This window comes from Salmo salar, chromosome ssa24 (assembly GCF_905237065.1).
Source record: "Salmo salar chromosome ssa24, Ssal_v3.1, whole genome shotgun sequence".
NCBI lineage: Eukaryota > Metazoa > Chordata > Actinopteri > Salmoniformes > Salmonidae > Salmo > Salmo salar.
The window spans coordinates 14,100,852-14,113,914 of NC_059465.1; the positions used below are offsets into that span (position 1 = coordinate 14,100,852).

At 43.8% G+C, this 13,063-nt stretch overlaps 1 long non-coding RNA gene across 1 annotated transcript; it reads left to right on the plus strand.

Annotated features, from left to right (window-relative positions):
* Nucleotides 1–1,180: 1,180 nt before the first annotated feature.
* LOC123723912 (uncharacterized) lies at nt 1,181–9,586 on the plus strand. Its single transcript, XR_006761875.1, has 3 exons — nt 1,181–1,427; nt 1,619–1,713; nt 9,009–9,586. It is a non-coding gene; the product is annotated as an uncharacterized lncRNA (long non-coding RNA).
* Nucleotides 9,587–13,063: the final 3,477 nt, after the last annotated feature.

Below are 13,063 nucleotides of genomic sequence, written 5' to 3' on the forward strand. Positions count from 1 at the left end.
TTGAGCTAGTAACCCTGTCATTATAGGGCAAGTAGTAGCAAAAGAAACTTGCTCCCTCCTGTGCCCAAAAGTTCCAGGCATGCTTAGGACTATATACATGATAGGCTAATAGTGATGTATGAGCTGCCTCAGTGATGGCATAAACCTTTATGGTTCTTACTGTCATCAGATAGCCTACAAGCTATGCTGCTGCACAGTCATATTGGATGTAATATTTAATTCCCTCATTCCCTCTCTACATAGGGTGAATGCTTTAAATGTAACTTACAGGAAATGCACTCAGCTTTATCCTTTCATCCGGCCCATAGAACTCTACATCCTTGCTGGCCTATGACATCACACCTAGTCACAGGATGAGAGGGACGTAGATGTACAGTATTATAGATCACACCATGGGAACTGGTCCACACCCATTCAGTTAGCCCTTCCCTCCACTGTCTGTGCATTGTCTGTCTGTCTGTCTGTCTGTCTGCACCACTTAATTTACTGGAAATGCTGCTTAGTGTAGTCTCAAGTGAATTCAGCTTAGAGGGCACAGTGGTAGTACTGTGTGGACCCCCACCAACTATGTAGGTCAGTGGTAATGACAGTGCCTGTAAGTATGGTATCAAATCCCTTTGCTGGCTGATGCTTAACATGATTCGTTGTCATTTAATATTATAAGAGTTATGAAAAGGAAGTTAATGTATGTGAGCATTAATATTTGATTTGATTTGATGAGCTCCTCAGAGACCACAGAGAGAGGAAGGTCATTGGATCTACCTGAGTAGTGACGTTATATAAAGGACAATTTAGGAGTCAGAGAGAAAGGTCTGATGCTCACATACATTAACTTCCTTTTCCTGGATCTCATGCTCTGTCCCTTCAGCCACCTTTCAGTCTATAGTCTCCATTGCTTATTGTCCACAACTGCTCACTCCACTCCTGGCGGGCCATGTCTGTGTGCTGGCTGTGTTTTGACCCAGCGTAGGCCGTGATCCTTTTCTCTGGAGACTGATGACACTGTTTGTAGAACACTCACTCATCCTGTAACTAATCAGGGTAGTCACCAGTTAGCTAGAACTGATACCAAGCATTAGAGCTGAATGAGCAAGTAAGCTACGTGATCAATGTCCTTAACTGAAGGTCAGGATGATGATTCATGTTAAAAATGCATTTGTGGTTAAAAAGTGCACCTTCGTAGAAAAGAGAGAGGAAAAAAAAGACATGTACAGTAACCATCAGTGTTACTTCCACATAACTTTGGTGGGTCATAGGAAGTGGAAATGACACGGGGGGAAGGGCGTGAGGGCGCTGCCAGCCCCTCCCACTGGCATTGTTTTATCAGGACATCTGCTACTTCCTGAATCATTGGTGATGATGCCATCCGTTACTTCCTGTATTGTTGATGAGGCCATCGTAATACCCAAAATAAGTGATGAGAACAGGTCGTACAGCTCATTATGTGTTGCTCATAATTTAAGTGTTAATTTGATTTATGTGGCTATTATACTTCAGACAGGCTTTATGTCAGACCTGTCTCTTTCTGTGTGTTTACTGTATGTATTGTCGTGTGTGTGTGTGTGTGTGTGTGTGCGTGTGTGTGTGTGTCTAATCCTATGTGTGTGTTGTTGTGTAGGACACAGAGGAGCAGATAGCCATTAAGCATTGTCATCAGGAGCTGAGTGAGAGGAACAGAGAGCGCTGGTGTCTGGAGATACAGATCACGATGAGGTGAAAACTATTTTTTCTTACCTATCTCGAGGGACTTGCATAGGTGTTAGCAATATGGTATTGGCTTCACCTAGCTTTACAATGGGTTTAGGGGAGCTGCAGACCTACACTATATATGCAAAAGTATGTGGACACCCCTTCAAATTAGTGGATTCGGCTATTTCACCCACACCCGTTGCTGACAGGTGTATAAAATCGAGCACACAGCCATGCAATCCCCATAGACAAACATTGGCAGTAGAATGGCCTTACTGAAGAGCTCAGTGACTTTCAACGTAGCACCATCATAGGATGCCACGTTTCCAACAAGTCAGTTCGTCAAATTTCCGCCCTGCTAGAGCTGCCCCGGTCAACTGTAAGTGCTGTTGTTGTGAAGTTGAAACGTCGAGGAGAAACAACGGCTCAGCTGCAAAGTGGTAAGCCACACAAGCTCACAGAAAAAGGACCGGCAAGTGCTGAAGCACGTAGCGAGTTAAAACTTGGCTGTCCTTGGTTGCAACACTCACTACTGAGTTCCAAACAGTCTCTGGAAGCAACGTCAGCACAGGAACTCGTCGGAAGCTTCATGAAATGGGTTTCCAAGGCCGAGCAGCCACACACAAACCTAAGATCACCATGCGCAATGCCAAGCATTGGCTGGAGTGGTGTAAAGCGCGCTGCCATTGGACTCTGGAGCAGTGGAAAAGCGTTCTCTGGAGTGATGAACCCCGCTTCACCATCTTGCCAGTCCGATGGACAAATCTGGGTTTGGCGGATGCCAGAAGAACGCTACCTGCCCGAATGCATAGTGCCAACTGTAAAGTTTGGTAGAGGAGAAATAACGGTCTGGGGCTGTTTTCCATGGTTTGGGCTAAGCCCCTTAGTTCCAGTGAACTACAGCATACAATTACATTCTAGACGATTCTGGGCTCCCAACCTTGTGGCAACAGTTTGGAGAATGCCCTTTCCTGTTTCAGCATGACAATGCCCCCGTGCACAAAGCAAGGTTCATAAAGAAATGGTTTGTCAAGATCGGTGTGGAAGAACTTGACTGTCCTGCACAGAGCCCTGATCTCAACCCCATCGAACACCTTTAGGATGAATTGGAACGCCGACTGCGAGCCAGGCCTAATCAACCCAACATCAGTCCCCGACCTCACTAACGCTCTTGTAGCTGAATGGAAGCAAGTCCCTGCAGCAATGTTCCAACATCTAGTGGAAAGCCTTCCCAGAAGATTGGAGGCTGTTATTGCAGAAAAGGGGGAACCAACTCCATATTAATGCCCATGATTTTGGAATGAGATGTTCCACAAGCAGGTGTCCACATACTTTTACTAATGTAGTGTATCTGTTTGCATCAGATATAGGGGTAGCTATGGAGTAGAGTATGATAGGAAGATGACACTTTGAACCTGACAGATTAGGTTTATTACCAAATTCTTACCAAATCGCACTAGGAGCCTAAATTACTCACAGCATCACTTAGATTAGATGGAAACCTTCAGGAAATCTTGGATCTTTCAGGCCACATAAGATGTCATGGCACATTCCATGATTCTCTGATGACATTCTGACTTCTGTTCCCTAATTAGTTTTATTGCAGTCCACAATGGGGCAGGAAAAAAACTACGACACAGCCATTTTTAGATTCTGCAGTAGTAAAATGACCTGAAAGCTGTGGCTATTTCAGTATGTGGGTTCTGTGTTGGTCATTTGGCACAGGATCGTCTTCGCTTTGGTGCCAGTGGTAGCTTGTTGGCGAGTGGCAGTGTGTGTGGGGGTGTGACAATTATTTCTGGTTGGTGTCGGATTTAATGTGTAGGCGGGGGGGGCTAATTCTTGGTGTCAACATGGGTGTGGGTGTGGAGAGGTAATTTGTCAGTGTGTGCTTTTGTGTGTTTGTGAGAGAGAGAATGGGTGTGAGGCTTTCTTGTTTTCAGGTCATGCTTTAACGACTGTGTTGTTGTCAGACAGACTTGGTCTCAACCACAACCCTCTCCTGCACCCACGTACTGCTAAACCTCAGGACACACACACACACTCACACTTACACACACTAACACACACTTACACAAACACGCACGCATTGTCGTAGCTTTGTCCATGCAGAGTATAAACCCATATTGCTATCGTATCAATGTAATAACATCAGATTTGCAGTCAAGGTCAACTGTACAACGTAAATATTTGCCTTATTAGAATATAATACATTTTTCTTTATCAGCCCTTCAATGTTGAGCCAAAGTCAGCTTCAGGTTCAGGTTTTGTGTGCGTGTGGCATGAAAGCCTTTGATTGAGTCACACTTTCACAGATACATTATAATACCTCATACACACGATATCATACACTCACAGACACCCCAATAACTTCACACGCACTGCTCAGCGTACGTCAGCTAACCTCAGGGGTGAAATAAATAGTGGGGGTAGGCTACACCGTACTGGTTGAACATGATAATATCACAGTTTAGGCTATTACTTTCACGTCCTGACCATAGTGAGTGTTATTTTCTATGGTAGATTAGGTCAAGGCGTGACAGGGGGTGTTTGTCTGGTTTTTGTATGTCTATGTTTTGGTTCTAGGTTTGTATTTCTATGTTGCTGTTATTTGGCATGACCTCCAATTAGAGGCAGCAGGTTGTCATTGTCTCTAATTGGAGGTCCTATTTAAGTTAGGTTTGTTCCACAGGTGTTTGTGGGTGATTGTTCTTCATGAGGTTTATGTTCCTCCAGCGTCACGGTTTGTTGTTTTGTATTTACTTAAAGTGTTAATTGTTGCATTCACTGATTTAAATAAAACATGTGGAACTACAAAAACGCTGCATCTTGGTCCGCTCTTTCAAACAGCCGTGACAGAATCACCCACCAAAGACGGACCAAGCAGCGTAAGAAGGAGCACCAAGAGGAATGGACATGGGAGCAGATATTAGACGGCAGGGATCCTGGACATGGGAGGAGATCCAGAAGGGATGGAATTGCCATCCATGGGAAAAAGTGGAGGCAGCAAGAGCAGAGCGGCGACGAGAGGAGGCTCTAAATGCACGTAAAGGCAAGACTGAGAGGCAGCCCCAAAACATTTTTAGGGGGGGGGGGCACAAGGGGAGTTGGGCAGAGTCAGGATGGAGTCCTGAGACAACTTCCCTGGCTTACTATGAGGAGCAAGTGATGGAGCAGACACCGTATCTTGCAGTGACGCGCACTGTGTCATCAGGGCGCATACAAAGGCCGGTGCGAACTGTGCCCGCACCCTGCAGTGATCGAGCGGAGTTGAGTATCCAGCCAGGGCGGGTTGTGCAGGCCGTGCGCTCCAGACCTCCAGTGCACCTCCAAGACCCAGTGTACCCTGTGCCTGCTCCGCGCACTCTACCTCCAGTGCACCACCATAGCCCAGTACGCCCTGTTCCTGCTCCCCGCACTAGCCCGAAGGTATGTGGTACTAGCCTGGCGCCTCCTATGCCAGCCCCACGTAGCAGACCTCCAGTGTGCCACCATAGCCCGGTAAGGCCTGCTGTGAGCACGCGGTCCGAAGTACGCCTCCCCAGTCCGGTGAGACCAGTTCCAGCGCCCCGAAGGAAGCCTCTAATGATGGTCCGACGTCTCCAGCGATAATCCATGGCATGAAGCCTCCAGTGATGATCCATGGCCCGGAGCCTGTAGTGTTAATCCATGGCACGAAGCCTCCAGTGATGATCCATGGCCCGGAGCCCGTAGGGATGATCCAAGGCACAAAGCCTCCAGTGATGATCCATGGCCCGGAGCTTGTAGGGATGATCCATGGCACGAAGCCTCCAGTGATAACCCATGGCCCGGAGCCTCCAGTGATGATCCATGGCACAAAGCCTCCAGTGATTATCCATGACGTGGAACCAGTAGTGATGACCCATGGCACGGAGCCTGCAGCGAAGGTCCCCAGTCCAGAACCTACAGAGACGCCCCCCCCCAGTCCGGAGCCTCCAGCGACGCCCCCCCCCCACACCGTTCCGGAGCCTTCAGCGACGCCCTGCAGCCCCGAGTCATCAGCGGCGGTCTGCAGCCCCGAGTCATCAGCGGCGGTCTGCAGCCTGGAGTCATCAGCGGCGGTTGGTGGTCCGAAGCATCCGACGAGGACCCATGGTATGGTTACCCCAGTCATACGGGGGGATCAGCGGGCAGTGGGATTACCACGCCCGGAACCAAAGCCGCCGCCATAGACAGTTGTCACCCACCCTACCCTCCCTTTGCATTGTTTGTTTTTAGGCGCGGTCGGAGTCCGCACCTTTGGGGGTGGGTACTGTCACGTCCTGACCATGGTGAGTGTTATTTTCTATGGAAGATTAGGTCAGGGCGTGACAGGGGGTGTTTGTCTGGTTTTCGTATGTCTATGTTTTGGTTTCTATGTTGGTGTTATTTGGCATGACCTCCAATTAGAGGCAGCAGGTTGTCGTTGTCTCTAATTGGAGGTCCTATTTAAGTTAGGTTTGTTCCACAGGTGTTTGTGGGTGATTGTTCTTCGTGAGGTTTATGTTCCTCCAGCGTCATGGTTTGTTTTGTATTTATTTAAAGTGTTAATTGTTGCATTCAGTTTCACTGATTTAAATAAAACATGTGGAACTACAAAAACGCTGCATCTTGGTCCACTCTTTCAAACAGCTGTGACAATTACACTATTATTTATCATTACATCATGTCACCTGCATGAGAAATTAACGAATGGACTTGAAAACGCTCCAAATTTGTAGGTTAAAGGGAACTTGCAGAGATTCTAAGAACGTTTTACTATGGTTCCCTGAAAGTTTTTCTGGGAGGTTTTATTCATGTTCTGAAAACAAATGTATAGGTTATTTGAAGGTATTTAAATAAGGTTCTGAACATTCTCTAAATGTTGTGAATGTTTTGAAGGAAATGTAAAGGTTATTTGGAGGTTTTTGAATCTTCCTTAAAATTTTCACAGAATGTTTTATTAAGACTTTTAATAACACAGGCAGTGTTACTTTTAATAACACCGCCTGTTCTGGGAACATACATTTTTAGGTTGCAGGGAGGTTGTGAGAACATTTTACTATGGTTCCCTGAAAGTTTTCCTGAGAACATTCTCTAAATGTTGTGAATGTTTTGAACGAAATGTAAAGTTTTTTTTTAGGTTTTGAATAACTTCCTTAACGTTTCATTAAGACTTTAATAACACTGCTATCTTAGGTTAACTGTTTTAAAGCCCAAGCACAGATAGGACTGTCACGTCCTGACCCTAGTAAGATGTCATTTTCTATAGTAGAGTAGGGCAGGGCGTGACAGGGGGTGTTTTGGATTGTTCTATGTTTTCTATTTCTATGTTCTAGTTTTTCTACTTCTATGTTGGGATTGATTGGGTTGATCTCTAATTGGAGGCAGCTGATCCTCATTGCCTCTGATTAGAGATCATATTTAAGTTGGGGTTTTTCTCTTCCTGTTTTGTGGGTTATTATCTTTTGAGTAGTGTGTTTTCCTCTCTGCGTCACGGTTTGTTGTTTTTGTGTATTCAAGTATTTTTTGTGAATTGCATTTAGTTTCACCATAAATAAAATATGTGGAACTACGAACACGCTGCATTTTGGTCCGATCCTTCAAACAGCCGTGACAAGGACACATGTAAATTATTTGGCTTAGGCATTAATCGTGCAAACACATTAATTTTTTTACTGTGGCACAACGTCAGTGAGATTCAAATCTACAATCTTCTGTTCTCTATCAATGGAATTAGCCCACAACACCACCAGTATGGAGCTAGCATGTCATGTTTTTTTAACTCACTCAAAGCTCTTCATTTTAGTCTATTCAAACAGACCCCATTTCAAAGGAAACAAACACTAATTAAGATTAGGTGTGGCCAATTAGTGGGTGCGGCCAACACACCTGAACACACGAATAGAGGATAGAGAGAGTTTTGTTGACGCTGAGAACGGAATGTACAGTATATGTTTTTAACTAACATTCTTAGAACGTTACTAATGTTTTCTTGTGTTTTTATGGAAAGTTTTTGTAATGTTCTGAGAACATGACTTTAAATGGAAACACGAAGAAACCTGCAGAAAACATTATGCAGAAGTTCCGAAATTCCCACAGAAGAGCATTATTTCTTAACATTCTATGAACGTTCTGAGAACTTTCCTTTAAAACGAACCATGAGCAAACCTGTAGAAAACGTTATGCTGTAGTACTGAAATTCCCACAGAAGAAAATGTTTTCTTAATGTTCTCTGAACTTTTTGAGAGCATTTCCAATGTCAAATCAGTTGGAAAACGTTCCTAGAACATTACCAAAATGTACGTGTAACCATGTTTTAACCTTTAGGAAATGTTCTGTTAAAGTAATAAAATGTTTGTTTTTTGTAACGTTCCATGTGCTCATAATGTTTCAAAGCCAAGCAACTATCCTGCACCATTCCCAGAAAGTTGTGGGAAGGTTGTATGCAAAATAACCATAGGACAACCCCGCGCTCAACAAGCTCTAAGAAACATATGGTTCTCAGAACGTTGTGTGCTAGCTGGGTGGTTATGTTTTTTCACATTGAAAGGTAATACATTTTCAAAATTAAACGATAAATCTTTACTATTAGACCCACAGAGAATGTATTAAATTAATAGGAATTCAATATGTAATTCTATGTTTAGGCCCCCCAAAAATGTTCTTGCATGGGCAAGCATGTGCACACTTATGAGGTACTGCACATATACCGTAGAAGAAGAAATTAAGAAAGAATCATACTTTAGGAAGAAATTAAATCTACTTTCGCCCCTGGCTAACCTTACAGTCACTACGGAGAAGAGGGAGATGCTTTCCATGTCCAGTTATACATATTTCACTTTACTGTGTCACAGTTTCCAATGGTGTATGGGTGGTTATGATATTCTGATCGTGTTCGGGTTAGCAATCAGTTATTTCTCAGACTACGATTATGTGACTAAAACACACACTGACTGTATATTCTCTGCTGACCGATGATGACCTCAAGACTATTTGTTATCCTAATGATTACTATCATCTGTACTGCCTAACCACTTGCATATTAGGTACAGCATAGTACAAGAGTTAAACATTATACAGTGTTATTGTTCCATATTAAGTACAGTTTGATAGTTAAACATTATACAGTGGTATTGTTCATAATGTTCCAATGTTATTGTTTTGCCTGTAGAATCTGGAACCAATTAAGTCCTTAGGGTTTTTACAGGTTTGGACAATTTTAGAACAGTTCAGCCTGCGACAATCAAAAACACATTTATACATTGTAGAGTTATGTAACAGTACATAACTGTCTCTCTCCTCCCTTCTCTAACTCTCTCTCTCTCTCTTTCTCTCAGACTGGACCATGTAAGTGTGGTAGCAGCGAGGAAGGTTCCTGAAAGACTGCAGTCCTCCTTAGGCATCAACGATCTGCATCTACTGGCCATGGAGTACTGCCAAGGAGGAGACCTGAGGAAGGTGTGTTATTCTTACACACACACCCCGTGGCTACGGCTGAGGACATGAACGCGTACAAGAAGTCCCACTACGACCTCCGCAGAGTGATCAAACAGGAAAAAGTACACTATAGGAACAGGGTGGAATCCTATTACACCGGCTCTGACACTTGACGCATGTCAGATTACAAAGGAAGACCTAGCTGTGACATGCCCAACGATAACTCTTCACCAGATTAACTACACCTGCATTGCTTGCTGTTTGGGGTTTTATGCTGGGTTTCTGTACAGCACTTTGAGATATCAGCTGATATAAGAAGGGCTATATAAATAAAATGTATTTGATTTGATGAACTCAATGCATTTTATGCACGCTTCCACAAAAGTAATGCCAAGCCGCACATGAGGGCCCTAGACCCAGTCCAATTTGCATCCTGCCCCAAAAGATCTACAGACGATGCAATCTCAATTGCATTCCACACTGCCCTCTCCCACCTGGACAACAGGAATACCAACAGTTGAAGTCGGAAGTTTACATACACTTAGGTTGGAGTCATTAAAACTTGTTTTTCAACCACTCCATGAATTTATTGTTAACAAACTATAGTTTTGGCAAGTCGGTTAGGACATCTACTGTGTGCGTTACACAAGTCATTTTTCTAACAATTGTTTACAGACCGATTATTTCACTTATAATTCACTGTATCACAATTCCAGTGGGTCAGAAATGTACATACACTAAGTTGACTGTGCCTTTAAACAGCTTGGAAAATTCAAGAAAATGTTGTCATGACTTTAGAATCTTCTGATAGTCTAATTTACATAATTTGAGTCAATTGGAGGTGTACCTGTGGATGTATTTGAAACTCAGTGCCTCTGCTTGACATCATGGAAACATCAAAAGAAATCATCCAAGACCTCAGAAAAAAATGGTAGACCTCCACATGTCTGGTTCATCCTTGGGAGCAATTTCCAAACGCCTGAAGGTACCACGTTCATCTGTACAAACAATAGACGCAAATATAAACACCATGGGACAATGCAGCCGTCATACCGCTCAGGAAGGAGACCCGTTCTATCTCCTAGAGATTAACATACTTTCGTGCAAAAAGTGCAAATCAATCCCAGAACAACAGCAAAGGACCTTGGAGGAAACAGGTACAAAAGTATCTATATCCACAGTAAAACGAGTACTATATCGACATAACCTGAAGGCCGCTCAGCATGGAAGAAACCACTGCTCCAAAACTGCCATAAAAAAGCCAGACTACAGTTTGCAACTGCACATGGAGACAAAGATCGTACTTTTTGGAGAAATGTCCTCTGGTCTGATGAAACAAAAATAGAACTGTTTGGCCATAATGACCATCGTTATGTTTGGAAGAAAAAGGGGGAGGCTTTCAAGCCGAAGAACACCATCCCAACCGTGAAGCACGGGGGTGGCAGCATCATATTGTGGGGGTGCTTTGCTGCAGGAGGGACTGGTGAACTTCACAAAATAGATGGCATCATGAGGTAGATCATGTGGATATACTGAAGCAACATCTCAAGACATCAGTCAGGAAGTTAAAGCTTGGTCGCAAATGGGTCTTCCAAATGGACAATGACCCCAAGCATACTTCCAAAGTTGTGGCAAAATGGCTTAAGGACAACAAAGTCAAGGTATTGGAGTGGCCATCACAAAGCCCTGACCTCAATCCTATAGAAAATGTGTGGGCAGAACTGAAAAAGCGTGTACGAGTAAGGAGGCCTACAAACCTGACTCAGTTACACCAGCTCTGTCAGGAGGAATGGGCCAAAATTCACCCAACTTATTGTCGGAAGCTTGTGGAAGGCGACCCAAAAAGTTTGACCCAAGTTAAACAATTTAAAGGCAATGCTACCAAAAACGAATTGAGTGTATCTAAACTTCTGACCCACTGGGAATGTGATGAAAGAAATAAAAGCTGAAAGAAATAATTCTCTCTACTATTATTCTGACATTCTTGAAATAAAGTGGTGATCCTAACTGACCTAAGACAGGGAATTTGTACTAGGATTAAATGTCAGGAATTGTGAAAAACTGAGTTTAAATGTATTTGGCTAAGGTGTATATAAACTTCCAACTTCAACTGTATGTGAGAATGCTGTTCATTCTACTACAGCTTAGCTTTCAACACCGTAGTGCCCTCCAAGCTCGTCATCAAGCTCTGGTCCCTGGCAATGAACACCTTCCCCTGCAACTTTATCCTGGACTTCCTGACGGGCTGACCCCAGGCGGTGAGAGTAGGCAACAACACCTCCGCCACGTTGACCCTCAACAAGGGGGCCTCTCAGGAGTTTGTGCTTAGCCCCTTCTTGTACTCCGTTTACCCACGACTACGTGGCTATGCACGACTCCAACTCCATCATCAAGTTTGCTGATGACACAATAGTGGTAGGCCTGATCACCAACAGCAATGAGTCAGCCTACAGGGAGGAGGTCAGAGACCTAGCAGTGTGATGCCAGGACAACAACCTCTCCCTCAACGTGAGAAAGACAAAGGAGATGATCGTGGACTACAGGAAAAGAAGGGCCGAACATGCTCCCATTCACATCGATGGAGCTGTAGTGGAGTGGGTCGAAAGTTTTAAGTTCCTTGGTGTCCACATCACCAACAAACTATCATGGTCCAAACACACCAAGAAAGTTGTGAAGAGGGCACAACAATGCCTTTTCCCCCTCAGGAGACTGAAAAGATTTGGCATGGGTCCCCAGATCCTCAAAAAGTTCTACAACTGTGTAGCGGGTTTCTTATGCACCACAGGAGAACCAAGAAATGAAGAGCGACACCACGGCTGTCTTTTAGGCTTTTATGTTGATCTGCAATAGTATTGTGAAAAGACAGGACAGGAACACATCAGTCTCCAATGCACCACCTGACAAGTTGTTCTTTCTCTCTCAAGTGTTTTCTCAGACTCTCACAATCACACTCATACATAAAGCCATAATGTATAGTATAAAATAATAACCAGTCCTTAATACAAAGAATGTATAATCTTAATTCTTAGACAATAGAACCATACCTGCAATAGTATTGTGAAAAGACAGGACAGGAACACATCAGTCTCCAATGCACCACCTGACAAGTTGTTCTACACAGGAGCATGAAGAAAGGTAAAACACATATCCTGTCTCACATCCCCAATACATTGCTAGGTGCTTTCAGTGTTGATAGTAGCAAAATACAACAACTCATGTACAAAACCACTGCAACACAAACAAGTTACAACGTAAAATCGCCTTAGAGGGCAAAAACTACATCCCCCATAATGCAACACCATCACTAGTCGGCAGCTCAGCTAGCCGTCTGCATCACAGAAAGAAAGTCATGCTAGCTAGCAACACTTTTAGCACTCTGTAACTATATTAATAACAACAATAAAACTCTGAAAGTTACGTGTTTCGATAGTCTCACATCCCCTTATAACAATATCTACAGCTTTCACCTTGGGACGTTTATTTATTTCACGTTACGGACTTCTACAAAGGAGTAATCTGCAACCCGTACCTTTCTCTCTCAGTGTTTTCTCAGACTGAGGAGAGCGGGAGCTATGGGTAGTACCAGGGTGTTAGTAGGTGACGTAAGCACCCAGATAAAATAAAATACATTTAATGAAACAAAACCTGAAGATGTTAACATCATTCAGCTACTGTAGCTGCCTACCTAACATCAACAGGCATCACCAGTAGCGCAACAATTAAAATTAGAAACCAAAAGTAAAGTTCCTGGCAATCTGACTCCCCCCTTCTGTCTGAACTTGGAATATTCCTGTTCGCGGGCTTTTGGCCACTGACCCTCAACCTGATTGTTCTGTTCTGCGTTGTGTACTATTCTAATAATTTGAAGTTTGCTGGAATAACCATTTTAACTCTACTACAACTGCACCATCGAGAGCATCCTGACCAGTTGCATCACCGCCTGGTATGGCAATTG